General features: G+C 44.5%; 1 long non-coding RNA gene across 1 annotated transcript in view; it reads left to right on the top strand.

The window, feature by feature from the left end:
• LOC309565057 overlaps window positions 1-16,914 on the top strand; it is a 654,865-nt gene extending 637,951 nt beyond the window's left edge. The window contains exon 2 of the long non-coding RNA XR_014225780.1: window positions 16,763-16,914. This is a non-coding gene — a long non-coding RNA (uncharacterized lncRNA). The remainder of the gene's footprint in view (window positions 1-16,762) is intronic.
• The last annotated feature ends 264 nt before the right edge of the window (window positions 16,915-17,178 follow it).

Consider the following 17,178-nt stretch of genomic DNA (forward strand, 5'->3'; position numbering starts at 1 on the left):
ATATAACACGCAGGGACACGCTTCACATATTATATAAAACGCAGTGACACGCTTCACATATTATATAACACGCAGTGACACGCTTCACATATTATATAACACGCAGTGACACGCTTCACATATTATATAACACGCAGGGACATGCTTCACATATTATATAACACGCAGTGACACGCTTCACATATTATATAAAACGCGGTGACACGCTTCACATATTATATAACACGCAGGGACACGCTTCACATATTATATAAAACGCAGTGACACGCTTCACATATTATAAAAAACGCAGTGACACGCTTCACATATTATAAAAAACGCAGTGACACGCTTCACATATTATATAACACGCAGTGACACGCTTCACATATTATATAACACGCAGTGACACGCTTCACATATTATATAACACGCAGGGACACGCTTCACATATTATATAACACGCAGTGACACGCTTCACATATTATATAAAACGCAGTGACACGCTTCACATATTATATAACACGCAGTGACACGCTTCACATATTATATAAAACGCAGTGACACGCTTCACATATTATATAACACGCAGGGACACGCTTCACATATTATATAACACGCAGTGACACGCTTCACATATTATATAAAACGCAGTGACACGCTTCACATATTATATAACACGCAGTGACACGCTTCACATATTATATAAAAACCGAAATCCGGGGATCGTTCTTCCTCAAGATAAATATTTTAAAGTGGAACTTCGCTCTCTCACTCACCAGGAACTCCGTATCAATAATAAATAGAGAGGAAGGGACATTTACTGGTTTAACATTTCTTTAGTTACTTCCTGGTTTCTGGCCTAGGCCACAATGATGTCATACATCCCATGGGTCTTCATGGGAGGAGGGGATTTCCAAGCTAGGCCCACCTCCTGCCTGCATGCCTTAGCTAAGGGCAGGTGGGTTCCTGGAAGTAAATGCTACATGAATCATCTGCCCCTTACTCAAGACGGCCACAGTTAGAAATGTTCAAAGCGATTTCTCAGAAAAACAAAGGATGGACGAATGGATAGATTGATGAATGGAGTCGTGGATGGATGAAGACATGGATGGATGAATGGAGCCGTGGATGGCTGGAGGCATGTATGGATGAATGGAGACATCAATGGATGGAGACATGGATGGATGGATGGATGGATGGATTGAGACATGAATGGAGACACAGATGAATGGAGACATGGATGGCTGGATGGATGCAGAAATGGATGAATAGAGACATTGATGGATGGAGACATGGATGGAGGGAGACATGAATGGATAAATGGTGACATGGATGGATGGGGACATGGATGGGGAAGTTTTCGGTCAATATTATAAATTAATTAAATAGAGTTTATTAGTTTGTGGTGCTCAGATACATTTAGTTCCACTTTAACAGAAGAGAGTGGAGTTGCATCTCCTGCAGCCTCTTTGCAGCCACTTCTGGTCTACATGCTCTCCAGTGATGGCTGTTCGGCATGTCTCAGTGGGGGTTTACTGATAGTGAGGACAGCGGACAGTGTCTGTGCTGGAACAGCCGCTTGAAGTCTCCATTAACCACTTAAGCCCTGGAAGATTTTACCTCCTTCCTGACCAGGCCCTATTTTGCGATTCGGCACTGCGTGACTTTATTGCGTGACAATTGCGCAGTCGTGCGACGCTGTACCAAAATGAAATGTCCTTTTTTTCCCCACAAACAGAGCTTTCTTTTGGTGGTATTTGATCACCTGTGCGATTTCTACTTTTTGCGCTATAAACAAAAAAAGAGCATAAATTTTGAAAAAATAACAATATTTTTCAAATTTTTTTTATATGAAATTCCCCCCAAAAAAATTTAAAAATCATTTTTTTTTAACATTTTAGGCCAATTTGTTTTCTGCTTCATATTTATAGTAAAAAAAATCGCAATAAGCGTATTTTGATTGGTTTGCGCAAAAGTTATCGCGTTTACTAACTAAGGGAAAGATTTTTGTCATTTTTATTGTTTTTTTTTTTAATCAGTAATGGTGTCGATCTGCGATTTTTTTTTTTTTGCGGGACTGCGACATTGCGGCGGACAGATCGGACCCCTAACTGACATTTTTGACATTTTGGGGTTACCAGTGACATCACTACAGCAATCAATGCTATACATATGCACTGTTACTGTAATAATGACACCGGCAGGGAAGGGGTTAACTTTATTAGTGATCAAGGGGTTAAGTGTGTCCCTAGGGGCGTGATTCTAACTGTAAAGGGGTGTGGCTTGTGATGTAACCACAGAGACATACGATCCTACATAGCAGGACCGTATGATCTCTGCAGTTACACCAGGGAGAATGACAGACGGCTGTGTTTACATCACCGCCTGCCTTTCTTCCTCTCCACTAGGAGATTGCGAGTGATCGGAGGACATCGGGTCCGCCGGTCACACGCGCGGACTTGTTAGGGAACAAGCGGGGGTGGGAGCGCACCTCTGGCGGCGCACGCTCGCCTCCTAGAGGCTCAAAGGCTAGCGACGTAGCACTACGTCACTTTGCCTGTACAGGGCTGACCGCCGCAGTAAATGTACTTGCGGCCGTCGGCAAGTGGTTAAATGGGAGACGAAACAGAGCGTTGTCACCCTATAACAGGAAGTGCCTGAACAAGGACCTACAGGACAGGATCACTGGGAATTATTTGAAGTAGTAGTAAACCCAATGCAGAAAAAGCATTTTTCCTTCAAGCAACACATTACTTTGATTTATTGTCAGTTCCTTCACCATTAGCTGAGACTCACTTCATCCTTCCAATAGATCCATATCTCCTCCTCGCTGCTCTTCTCTGAACTTCCAGCCAGGGGGCGCCTCCTCGCTGCTCTTCTCTGAACTTCCAGCCAGGGGGCAAGCACTGCTCCTATCAGGTGGTCTACTGCATCAGGACTATCCCATAATACCTTGCAGCTGGCTCCTTTGCACATGCATGCCACTTAGAATTTAACTGGAAGCTCTGGTGGTGCCCATGCATGTCAGTGCACAGTCCCAGGAGGGAGCAGTCACATGATGGAAGCTCTGGTGGTGCCCATGCATGGCAGTGCACAGTCCCAGGAGGAAGCGGTCACATGATGAAGGGTCTGGTGGTGCCCATGTGTGTCAGTGTACAGTCCCAGGAGGGAGCGGTCACATGATGGAGGCTCTGGTGGTGCCCATGTGTGTCAGTGTACAGTCCCAGGAGGGAGCGGTCACATGATGGAGGCTCTGGTGGTGCCCATGTGTGTCAGTGTACAGTCCCAGGAGGGAGCGGTCACATGATGGAGGCTCTGGTGGTGCCCATGTGTGTCAGTGTACAGTTTCAGGAGGGAGTGGTCACATGATGATGATATGGTACTGGTGGGCAGCCCACCCCATCGCAGAGCATAATCCAGGGGAAACTGCATCCCGTGTTCATTGCAGTCGAGGGTACCATGGTGCCTGGGTTCAGAAACACTGTTATAGCCCATCCACTGCTGTACAACATGGATTCTCGAAATGCAAAGTTTTATGGCAAAAACAATCTGAACTGTCATTTTAGATATTTGTAGCATAAGGCCCCTTTTACACTTATGCGACTTGTCATGTGACTTTTGACCTCAAAGCCCCATGACAAATTGCACCCCATGTTTCCGAATGAGTACAGTTAATATCTGTGTGAAAATGTTACAGCGACTTTATAGTAGCTCCTGCACTACATTGGATTGACTTTCAGGTGACTTGAGGGCCATAGACTTCAATATAAACCCACAAAAGACGCATTGAGTTCCCACCTGCATGACATACATACAACTTGTGTGTGACTTTGTAAAGCACAATCTATCATATAGTCTGTTTATTACCCCTGTCCCAGCCCATCCTTTCTCCAACACTAGCTGTAATCCTAGCCATAACCCAAACTCTAGCATTAACCCCAAGCCTAGCCATAACCCTAACCCTAGCCATAACTCCAACCCTAGCCATAACCCTAACCCTAGCCATAACTCTATCGTAACCATAACCCTAGCTAAAACCCTAAACCAACCTATCTTTAACCCCAGCCATAACCAAACCCATAACCCTTACCCTAGCCTAACCTTAACCCTAGATTAACCAGAGCCATAACCCTAACCTAGCATAACCCTAGCCATAACTTTAACCGCAGGCATAACCCTAGCAATAACTCTAACCCTAGCCTAACTCTAACCCTAGCAATAACCCTAACCCTGGCCTAACCCTAGCCATAGCCCTAACCTTAGCAATAACCCCGATCCTAGCCTAACCCAAACTCTAGCCAAAACCCTAACCCTAGCCATAACACTGACCCTAGCAATATTCCTAACCCTAACCTAAACCTAACCTAACCTTAGCCATAACCCTAGCCTACCTTGAGTTATAACCCGAACCCTAACCTAAACTTAGCCCTAACCCTAGCCTAACCCTAGCCATGACCCTAACCGTAGCCATAATCCTAACCCCAGCTTCATTTTTGCCATAACCCTAACCTAACTCTAGCCATAACCCTAATTCTAACAATAATCCTAACCCTAACCTAACACTGACCCTAACCCTGGCCTAATCCTAACAATAGCCATAACCCTAACCCTGGAATAACCCTAGCCTTACCCTAACCCCAGCAATGTCCTTAACCCTAGCCATAACCCTAACCCTGGCCTAATCCTAACCATAGCAATATCCTTAACCCTAGTCTTACCCAAATCTATCACTAACCCTAGCCTTTATAACCATAACCCTGGCCTAATCCTAACCATAGGCATATCCCTAACCCTAGTCTAACCTTAGCCATAACCCTAACTCTAGCCATAACCCTAACCCTAGCCTAACCCTAGCCATAACCCTATCCCTAGCAACACCCCTGATCCTAGCCTAACCCAAACCCTAGCCAAATCTCTAACCCTAGCGTAACCCTAGCCATAACGCTAACCCAAGCAATAATCCTAACCCTAGCCTAAACCTAACCTAACCCTAGCCATAACCCTCGCCTAACTCTAGCTATAATCCAAACTCTATACTAACCTTAGCCATATCCCTAACCCTAGCCAGGACCCTAACCCTAGCCATAACTGTATCCCAAGCCTAATTCTAGCCTTAACCCTACCTGTAACCTAACCCTAGCCATAACCTGAATTCTAGCAATAATCCTAACCCTAGCATAACTCAAACCATAACCCTAACCTAACCCTAGCCATAACCCTAACCCTAGCCTAACTCTAGCCATAACCCTAACCATAGCCTTACACTTACCCTGGCCCTAACCCTAACCCTATCCAAAACCCTAACCCTAGCCTAACCATAACCCTAGCTATAACCCTAAACCTAACCTAACTCTAATTCTAGCCCTAACCCTACCAATAACTATTACCCTAGCCTAACCATAGCTATAACCCTAATCCTAGCCCAACCCAGAGCAATAAGCCTAACCCTAGCAATAACCTTAACCCTAGCAATACCCCTAACCCTAGCTATAACCCTAAGCCTAGCCATAACACTAACCCTAGCAAAACCCTAGCCATAACTTTAACCCTAGCTATAACCCTATCCCTTGCCAAAGTCTTAACCTAGCCATAACCCTAGAACTAGCCTTACCCTGGCCATAAGCCTATCCCGAGCCATAACCCAAATCCTAGCTATAACCCTAACTCGAAGCCTAACCCTACCATAACTCTAACCCTGGTCTAATCCTAACCATATCCATATCCCTAAACCTATCCTAACCATAACTCTAGCTATAACCCTAACTCTAGCCTAGCCCTAACCATAACCCTAACCCAAGCCAAAACCCTAACCATATCCTAACCATAATTCTAGCTATAACCCTAAACCTAACCTAACTCTAACTCTAACCATAAACCTACCCATAACCATTACCCTAGCCTAACCCTAACCCTATCCTAACCCTTGCCATAACCTTATTTCTATCAATATTCCTAACACTAACCTAACCCTAACCATAGCAATAACCCTATCCCTGGCCTAATCCTAACAATAGCCATAACCCTAATCCTAGCCTAACCCTAGCCATAACCCAAACCCTAACCCGAGCCTAACCTTAGCCATAACACTAACCCTAGCAAAAATCCTAACTGTGACGGGAGTCACTTTGGTTGGGGGGCTTGTGGAACCCCAATTGCTTTAGGGAGGTTGGGAGACTCCTTGTCCAGCATCCTCGGTGCCTCTTATGTAAAAGTCACCCTGTGTCTATAAGGTGCACAGGGTGACCAAAAACCCAGTCAGGACTGCTCTGCACTAATCACACTCTTGCTAGTGGGGGTTTTTTGTTGTTGAATACCTGCATTCCATTGTTATATTGTTATTATGGGATGGGTATGTTGAGTGGATTGACTAAGGGGGAGGGGTTGTCCCTGAAGTGTTCATCTCCATGTGCTTTGTGTTTGAATAAACAGTTTGATTCTGGTTTCACTCCAAAACTTGTACTGTCGAGTTATTGGGGTAACTATAGCCAGAATCACGGATCCCGTCTTCCAGAGCTTAGGAAGCAGGTTACTGGCGGAGATACCCAGTCGGTGGTGTCCGGATTCCGTCACACTAACCCTAGCCTAAACCTAACCCTAACCCTAGCTATAACCCTGGCATATCTCTAGTTATAACCCAAACACTAACCTAACCTTAGCCATAACCCTAAACCTAGCCTAACCCTAGCCATGACCCTAACCCTAGCCATGACCCTAACCCTAGCCATAACCATATCCCCAGCCTAATTCTAGCCATAACCCAGCCCTAGCCTAACCCAAGCCATAACCCTAATTCTGGCAATAATCCTAACCCTTACCTAACCCTATCCTAACTCTAGCCATACCCCTAACCTAACCATAGCCATAACCCTAACCCTAGCCATAACCTAACTCTAGCAATAACCTTAACCCTGGCCATAATTCTAACCCTGGCCTAATCCTAACCATAGCAATAACGCTGACACCTAGCCTAACCCTAGCCATAACCAAAGTTCGAGCCAAAATCCTAACCCTAGCCATAACACGAAACCTAGCAATAATCCTAACCCTAGTCTAACCATAACCTTAAACTAACCCTGGCCAAAACACTAGCCTAGCTCAGCTATAACCCGAACCCTAACCTAACCTTAGCCATAACCCTAACCCTAGCCATGACCCTAACCCTAGCATAGCCCTAGCCAATACCCTAATCCTAGCCATAATCCTAACCCTAACATAACCCTAACTCTAGCCATAACACTATCCCTAGCATAACCCTAGCCATTACCCTAACTCTAACCATAACACTAAGCATAACTCTAGCCATAATCCTAAACCTAGTCATAACCCTAGCCACAAATCTAACCCTGGTCCAACCCTAACCCTAGCCATAACCCTAACCCTGGCCATAACGCTATCCTAACCATAACCCTAGCTAAAACCCTAAACCTAACCTATCTCTAACTCTAGCCATAACCATATTCATATCCCTTACCCTAGCCTAACCCTAACCCTAGCCTTATTAATAGCCTAACCCTAGTTATAACCATAACCCTAACAAAAAGTTTAACCATATCCTAACCCTAACCAGAGCTATGACCCTAACCTAGCATAACCCTAGCCATAACTTTAACCCCACCCATAACCCTAGCATTAACTTAGCCTAAGTCTAACCTTAGCCATAACCCAACCATGGCCTAATCCTAACAATAGCAATAACCCTAACTCTAGCCTAACCCTAGCTGTAACCCAACTCTTTCCATGACTCTAACCCTATCATAACCCTAGCCATAACTTTAACCCCCACCCATAACCCTAGCATTAACTCTAAACGTAGCCTAACTCTAATCTTAGCCATAATCCTAATCCTAACAATAGCAATAACCCTAACTCTAGCCTAACCCTCGCCGTAACCCAAACTCTAGCCATGACCCTAACCCTAGCATAACCCTAGTCATAACCCTAACCCTAGCCATAACTCTAACCCTGGCCCAACCCTAACCCTAGCATTTACCCTAACCCTAGCCATAACGCTATCCCAACCATAACCCTAGCCAGAACACTAAAACTAACCTATCTCTAACTCTAGCCATAACCATACTCATAATCCTTATCCTAGCCTTACCCTAACCCTAGCCTAACCTTTGTCATAACCCCAACCCTAGTAATAACCTTAACCCTAGCCTAACTCTAACCCTAGCCTAACCCTAGCCATCACCCTAACCCTAGCATAAACCTAACCATAACCTAACCCTAGCATTAAGGTTATCTCTAGCCATAACCCTAACCCTGGCCTAATCCTAACCATAGCAATAACCCTAACCCTAGCCTAACCCTAGCCATAACCCAAACTCTAGCCATAACCCTACCCCTAACCTAACCCTAGCTATAACCCTAACTCTAGCCTAACCCTAAACAAAATCCTAACCCTAACCAAAACCCTATTCCTAGCCTAACTCTAGCCATAACCCTAACCCTAGCCATAACCCGAACCATAAACCTAGCCATAACCTTATCCCTAGCCGCAACCCTAACCCTAGCCTTACCCTAGCCATAACCCTAACCCTGGCCTAAACCTAACCATAGCAATAACCCTAACCCTGGCCTAAACCTAACCATAGCAATAACCCTAACATTAGTTATAACCAAAACCCTAACCATTACCCTAACCCTAGCCTAATCCTCACTCTAGCCATAACCCTAACCCTATCCTAACCATAACCCTAGCTGTATACCTTAACCTGGCGTAATCCCAACCATATCCATATCCCTAAACCTATCCTAACCATAACCCTAGCTATAACCCTAACTCTAGCCTAACCCTAACCATAACCCTAACCCTGGCCAAAACCCTATCCCTATTCTAACCATACCCCTAGCTATGACCCTAAACCTAACCTAACTCTAGCCATAACCCTAAACATAACCCTTACCCTATCTTAACCCTAATCCTAGCCATAACCCTAAGCCTAGGCTATTCTTAGCCATAACCTAACCCTAGCAATAACCTTAACCCTAGCCTAATCCTTGCCATAACCTGAACCCTAATCCTAGCCATAGCAATAACCCTGACCCTAGCCTAAACCTAGCCATATCCCAAACTCTAGTCAAAACCCTAACTTTAGACTAACGCTATTCATAATACTAACCCTAGCAATAATCTAAACCCTAGCCTAGCCATAACCCTAGCCTAACCCTAGCTATAACCCTTACCTAACCTTAGCCATAACCCTAACCCTAGCCATGACCCTAACTCTAGCCATAAACCTAATCCCAGCCTAATTCTAGACATAACCCTAACCCTAGCCAAAACCCTAATTCTAGCAATAATCCTAATCCTAGCCTAACCCTAACCTAACACTAGCCATTACCCTAACCTAACACTAGCCTAACCCTAGCCTTAATCCTAACTCTAGCCTAACTCTAGCCATAACCCTAAGCCTAACCCTGGCCATAACCCTAACTCTGGCCTAATCCTAACCATATCCATATCCCAAAACCTTTCCTAACTATAACCCTAGCTATAACGCTGACTCTAGCCTAACCCTAACTATAATCCAAACTCTTGCCAAAACCCTGACCCTATCCTTACCATAACCATAGCTATAACCCTAAACCTAACTTAATTCTGACTCTAGCCATAACCCTACCCATAACCCTTACCCTAGCCTAACCCTAGCCATAACCCTAACCTGAGGCTAAACCTAGCCATAACCTAACCCTAGCAATAACCTTAACTCTAGCCATAACCCTAACCCTGGCCTAATCCTAACCATAGCAAAAACCCTGACCCTAGACTAACCCTAGCCATAACCCAAACTCTAGCCAATACCCTACCCCTAGCCTAACCTTAGCTATAGCCCTAACCCTATCAATAACCCTGATCCTAGCCTAACCCTAACTCTAGCAATAACCCTATGCTAACCTTCACCCTAGCTATATCCTTAACCCTAGCCATAACCCTAACCCTATCCTAACCATCACCCTAGCTATATCCTTAACCCTAGCCATAACCCAATCTCTAGCCAAAACCCTACCCCTATCCTAACCCTAGCCATAACATGAACCCTAGCAATAATCATAACCCTAGCCTAACCTTAGCCATAACCCTAACCCTAGCTTAAACCTAGCCATGACCCCAGCCCTAGCCATAACCCTAACCTAACCCTATCTTTAACCCTAATTCTAGCAATATTCCTAACCCTAGCCTAACCCTAACCTAACCCTAGACTTAACCCTAATTCTAGCAATAATCCTAAACCTAGCCTAACCCTAACTTAACCCTAGCCTAACCCTTTCCATTACCCTAACCCTAGCCTAACTCTAGCCCTAAACCTAGTCTAACCCTAGCCTAACTCTAGCCATAACTCTAACCCTAGCCGAACTCTTGCCATAACCCTAATCCTAGCCTAACCCAAGACAAAACCTTAACCCTGTCCTACCCATAACCCTAGCATAACCCTAAACCTAGTCATAACCCTAACCAAAACCCTAAACCTAACCTATCTCTAGCCATAGCCATACCCATAACCCTTACCTTAGCCATAATGCTAACCCTTGCCAAACCCTATTCATAGCCCTAACCCTACCAATTACCTGATTCCTAGCCTGACCCTAGCCATAACCCTAGCCATAACTTTAACCCCAACCATAACCCTAGCATTAACTCTAACCCTAGCCTAACTCTAACCTTAAACCTAACCTTGGACTAATCCTAGCCATAGCCATAACCCTAACCCTAGTCTAACCCTAGCCAAAACCCTAACCTTAGCATAACCCTAGCCATAACCTAGCCCTAGCAATAACCTTAACCCAAGCCATAACCCCACCCCAGGCCTAATCCTAACCATAGCAATAATCCTAACCCTAGCCATAACCCAAACTCTAGCCATAACCCTAACCCTAGCAATAACCCTGATCCTAGCCTAACCCAAACCCTAGCCAAAACCCGAACCCTAGCCTAACCCTAGCCATAACACTAACCCTAGCACTAATCCTAAACCTACCCTATTTCTTGCCATAACCCTATCCCTAACCTAACCCAACCACAGCCATAATCCTAATTCTATCAATAATCCTACCCTAGCTTAACCCTAACCTAACCCTAACCTAATCCTAGCCTAACTCTAGCCAAAACCCTAAACCTAGCTTAACTCTAGCCATAACCCTTACCCTAGCCTAACCCTAACCCTAGACATAACCCTAGCCTAAACTCTAACCATATCCAAACCATAACCTCAGCTACAACCCTAAACCTAACCTAGCTCTAGCCATAACCCTACCAATAACCCTTACCCTAGCCTAACCCTAATCTTAGCCTAACAATAACCCTAACCCTAGCAATAATCCTAACCCTGGCCATAACCCTAACCAGAGCCATAACCCTAACCCTAGCATAAAACTAGCCATAACCCTAACCCGAGCCATAACCCTAACCCTAGCCATAACTTTAACAATAGCAATAACCCTAATGCTAGCCTAACTTTACCCTAGCTATAACCCTAAACCTAGCCATAACCCTAACCCTAGCCTTACCCTAGCCATAACCCTAAACCAAGCCTTAAACCCAAACCCTAGCCATAACCCCAACCCTAGGCCTAACTCTAGCCATAACCCTAACCCTGGCATAATCCTAACCATATTCCTAAACCTATCCTAACCATAACCCTAGCTATAAGCCTAACTCTAGCCTAACCCTAACCATAACTCTATCCCTAGCCAAAACCCTAACCCTATCCTAACCATAACCCTAGCTATATCCCTAAACCTAACCTAAATCTAACTCTAGCCATAACCCTACACATAACCCTTACCCTAGCCCATTCCTAACCCTAGCCACAACCCTAACTCTAACCTAACCCTAGCCATAACCTAACCCTAGCAATAACTTTAACCCTAACCATTACCATAACCCTGGCCTAATCCTAACTATAGCAATAACCCTGACCTTAGCCTAATCCTAGCCAAAACCCAAACACTAGCCAAAATCTTAACCCTTGCTTAACCCTAATCATAATACTAACCCTAGCAATAATCTTAACCCTAGCCTTACCCCAACCTTACCCTTGCCATAACCCTAACCTAACTTTAGCTATAACCCTAACCTAACCTTAGCCATAACCCTAACCCTAGCCATGACCCGAACCCTAGCCATAACCCTAACCCCAGCCTAATCCTAGCCATAACCCTAACCTAACCCTAGCCATAACCCTAATTCTAGCAATAAATCTAACCCTTGCCTAACCCTAACCCAACCCTAACCTAACCCTAGCCTAAATCTAGCCATTACCCTAACCTAACCCTAACCTAACCCTAGCTATAACCCTAGCCCTATGCTAAGTCTAGCCATAACCCTAACCCTAGCCTAACCCTGACCCTAGTCATAATCATAAGCCTTGCCAAAACCCTAACCCTATCCTAACCGTAACCCTACCTATAACCCTAAACCTAACCTAAATATAACTCTAGCCATAACCCTACACATAACCCTTACCCTAGCCTATTCCTAACCCTAGCCATAACCCTAACCCTAGCCATAACCTAACCCTAGCAATAACCTTAACCCTAGCCATTACCATAACCCTGGCCTAATCCTAACTATAGCAATAACCCTGACCGTAGCCTAACCCTAGCCAAAACCCAAACTCTAGCCAAAATTTTAACCCTCACCTAAACCAAGTCATAACACTAACCCTAGCAATAATCTTAACCCTAGCCTTACCCCAACCTTACCCTAGCCATAACCCTAGCCTAACATTAGTTATAACCTAAACCCTAACCTAACCTTAGCCATAACCCTAACCCTAGCCTAACCATAGCCATGACCCGAACCCTAGCCATAACCCTAACCCCAGCCTAATCCTAGCCATAACCCTAACCCTAAACTAACCCTAGCCATAACCCTCATTCTAGCAATAATCCTAACCCTAGCCTAACCCTAGCCTAAATCTAGCTATTACCCTAACTTAACCCTAGCCTAACCCTAGCCCTAGGCTAACTCTAGCCATAACACTAACCCTAGCCTAACCCTAACCCTAGTCATAACCATGACCCTAGCCAAAACTCTAACCCTATCCTAACCATAACCCTAGCTACAACGCTAAACCTAACCTAACTCTAGCCATACGCTACCAATAACCCTAGCCTAACCCAAACCCTACCCATACCCTAACCTGAGCCCAAACCCTAGCATAACCCACGCCATAACTTTAACCCTAGCCATAGCCCTAGCCCAACTCTAACCCTAGCCATAACCCTAACCCTAGCCTTACCCTAACCATGACCCTAACCCTAGCCATAACCCTAAGCCTGACCATATCTATATCCCTAAACTTATCCTAACCATAACCCTAGCTATAAACCTAATTCTAGCCTAACGCTAACCGTAACCCTAGCCAAAACCCTAACCCTATCTTAACCATAACACTAGCTATAACCCTAAACCTAATCTAACTCTAACCCTAGCCAAACCTTAATCCTGGCCTAATCCTAACCATAGCCAAAACCCTAACCCTAGCAATAACCATGACCATAGCCTAACCCTAGCCATAACCCAAACCCTTACCCAACCCTAGACATAACATTAATTCTCGGAAATAATCCTTACCCTAGCATAACCCTAACCTAACCCTAGCCATAACCCTAGCCTAACTCTAGCCATATCTTTAACCCTAGCCTAACTCTAGCCATAACCATAACCCTAGCCAAACCCTAACACTAGCCGTAAATCTTACCCTAGCCAAAACTCAAACTATATCCTAACCATAACCCTAGCTATAAACCAAAACTAACCTAACCCTAGCCATAACCCTACCAATAACACCTACCCTAGCCTAGCCCTAGCCGTAACCCCTAAACTTAGCCTAACCCTAGTAATAACACTAACCCTAGCAATAATCTTAACCCTAGCCATAACCCTAGCCTAACCTTAGCCATAACCCTAACCCTATGCTAACCCTAGCCATGACCCTAGCCACAACCCTAACCCCAGCCAAATTCTAGCTATAACCCTAACCCTAGCCTAACCCTAGCCATAACCCTAATTCTAGCAATAATCCTAACCATAGCCTAACTGTTACCTAACCCCAGCCTAACTCTATCCATTACTCTAACCTAACCCTAGCCATTAGCCTAACTCTAGCCATAACCCAAACTTTAGCCTAATCCTAGCCAAAACCCTAACCCTAGCCAAAACCCTATCCTATCCTATCCATAACCCTAGCTATAACCCTAAACCTAACCTAACTCTAACTTTAGCCATAACTCTACCAATAATCCTTTCCCTAGCCTTGCCCTAGCTATAACCCTAATCTTAGCCTAACCCGAGCCATAACCCTAAACCAAGCCATAACCCTAGCCTAATTCTAACTCTAGCCTTAACCATAAACCTAGCCATAACCCTAACCCTAAGCTTAACCCTAGCCATAAGCCTAACCCTAGCCTAATCCTAACCATATCCACATCCCTAAACCTATCCTAACCATAACCCCTAGCTATAACACTAACTCTAGCTTAACCATAACCTTAACCCTAGCCAAAACCCTAACCCTATCCTAACCCTAACCCTAGTTATAACCCTACACCTAACCTAATTCTAACCCTAGCCATAACCCTACACATAACCCTGACCCTAGCCTAACCCTAGACATAACCCAAACTCTAACCATTACCCTAACCCTAGCCATAACCCTAACCCCAGCCTAATCTGTGAGAAGATTGCCAAGACCCTGAAACTGAGCATCAGCATGGTGGCCAAGACCCTACAGCGGTTTAACAGGACAGGTTCCACTCAGAACAGACCTCACCATGGTCCACCAAAGAAGTTGAGTGCCGTGCTCAGCGTCATATCCAGAGGTTGTCTTTGGGAAATAGACGTATGAGTGCTGCCAGCATTGCTGCAGAGGTTGAAGGGGTGGAGGGGTCAGCCTGTCAGTGCTCAGACCATACGCCGCACACTGCATCAAATTGGTCTGCATGGCTGACATCCCAGAAGGAAGCCTCTTCTAAAGATGAAGCACAAGAAAGCCAACAGTTTGCTGAAGACAAGCAGACTAAGGACATGGATTACTGGAACCATCTCCTGTGCTCTGATGAGACCAAGATAAACTTATTTGGTTCAGATGGTGTCAAGCGTGTGATGGTTGCCGTGTTGCAAGTGTCTCTTGCCTACAGTCAAGCATGGTGGTGGGAGTGTAATGGTCTGGGGCTGCATGAGTGCTGCAGGCACTGGGGAGCTACAGATCATTGAGGGAACCATGAATGCCAACATGTACTGTGACATACTGAAGCAGAGCATGATCCCCTCCCTTCAGAGACTGGGCCGCAGGGCAATATTCCAACATAACGACCCCAAACACCTCCAAGATGACCACTGCCTTGCTAAAGAAGCTGAGGGTAAAGGTGATGGACTGGCCAAGCATGTCTCCAGACCTAAACCCTATTGAGCATCTGTGGGGATCCTCAAACGGAAGGTGGAGGAGTGCAAGGTCTCTAACATCCACCAGCTCTGTGATGTCATCATGGAGGAGGGGAAGAGGACTCCAGTGGCAACCTGTGAAGCTCTGGTGATCTCCATGCCCAAGAGGGTTAAGGCAGTGCTGGAAAATAATGGTGGCCACACAAAATATTGACACTTTGTGCCCAATTTGGAGATTGTCACTTAGGGGTGTACTCACTTTTGTTGCCAGCGGTTTAGACATTAATGGCTGTGTGTTGAGTTATTTTGAGGGGACAGCAAATTTACACTGTTATACAAGCTGTACACTCACTACTTTACATTGTAGCAAAGTCTCATTTCTTCAGTGTTGTCACATGAAAAGATAGAATAAAATATTTACAGAAATGTGAGGGGTGTACTTACTTTTGTGAGATACTGTATCCCATAGCTTTTAGACACTATGACTTTTACACAAACCAATCAATTAACGTTTACTGTTTTTTTTTTTTTTCTCACCAAAGACATGGAGCAGAATACATTTTGGCCAAAACTTATGAAGAAATTTGATTTTTTTTTTTTTTTTTCAAAATTTTTTGGCGTTTTTTCGTTTATGCATTAACCACTTTCATACCGGGCCAAATTCTGGAACTCCGCTCCTACATGTGAAAAATCATCATTTTTTTGCTAGAAAATTACTCAGAACCCCCAAACGTTATATACTTCACACTAAAGGTTTGGAGGTTTATTTGTTATTGATTGCACTGGCACTTTATGAATAATTGATTTTACTGACACGTTATATATTATTAGCATGTGATATTGATTTAAAGAAGCAGCGCTAAGTTTAAAAACTTTTTTTTATCAGGACCACGCAATTGTCTGTTAACCACTTCAGCTCCGGAAGTTTTTTCCCCCCTTAATGACCAGGCCATTTTTTTGCTATACGGCACTGCATTGCTTTAACCACTTAACAACCGCCAGCCGCAGTTTTAGTGCAGCTGGTCGGTTCTGTCTCGCAAAACAACGTATCTGTAAGTCGCTTTGCGGGACCGCTAGTGGGGGGCACGCCCGCCCAATCGCCACAGAGGAAGCCGATCAGCGGGTTTGGAGGGCCACGATTGCAGCTGGGCAGCCACGATCGCTCTGCCTGGAGACAGAATGGCGGTCTGCCATTGTAAACACAGCAGACCGCTGTTCTGTCAGTAATGAACACAGGAATCCTCCTATTTAGGAACACAGGTCTCTGTGTTCATGCAGCAAGCCCATCCCCCACGCAGTTAGAAAGCACCCCCTAGGGACAAATGTAACCCTTTGATCACCCCCTGGTGTAAAACCCCTTCCCTGCCAGTGTCATTAGTACAGTGACAGTGCATATTTTTAGCACTGATTACTGTAGTAATGTCACTGGTCCCCCCAAAAGTGTCAAAAATGTCAGTTAGGGGTCCGATCTGTCCGCCGCAATGTCGCAGTCCCGCTAAAAATCGCAGATCGCTGCCATTACTAGTAAAAATAAACAAAAATGTTATAAATCTTTCCCCTAGTTTGTAGACACGCTAACTTTTGCACAAACCGATTAATATACACTTATTGGGATTTTCTTTACCAAAAATATGTAGCAGAATACAAATTGGCTTAAAATGATGAAAAAATGTGATGTTTATTTTTTTTTTTTTATTATTGGGAATGTTATATAGCAGAAAGTAAAAAATATTGTTTTTTTTTTTTTCAGAATTGTCGCTCTTTTTTTGTTTATAGCACAAATAATAAAAATAGCACAGGTGATC

The sequence above is a fragment of the Pelophylax lessonae genome, assembly GCF_965119305.1.
Source record: "Pelophylax lessonae genome assembly, chromosome: 10".
NCBI classification, from domain to species: domain Eukaryota; kingdom Metazoa; phylum Chordata; class Amphibia; order Anura; family Ranidae; genus Pelophylax; species Pelophylax lessonae.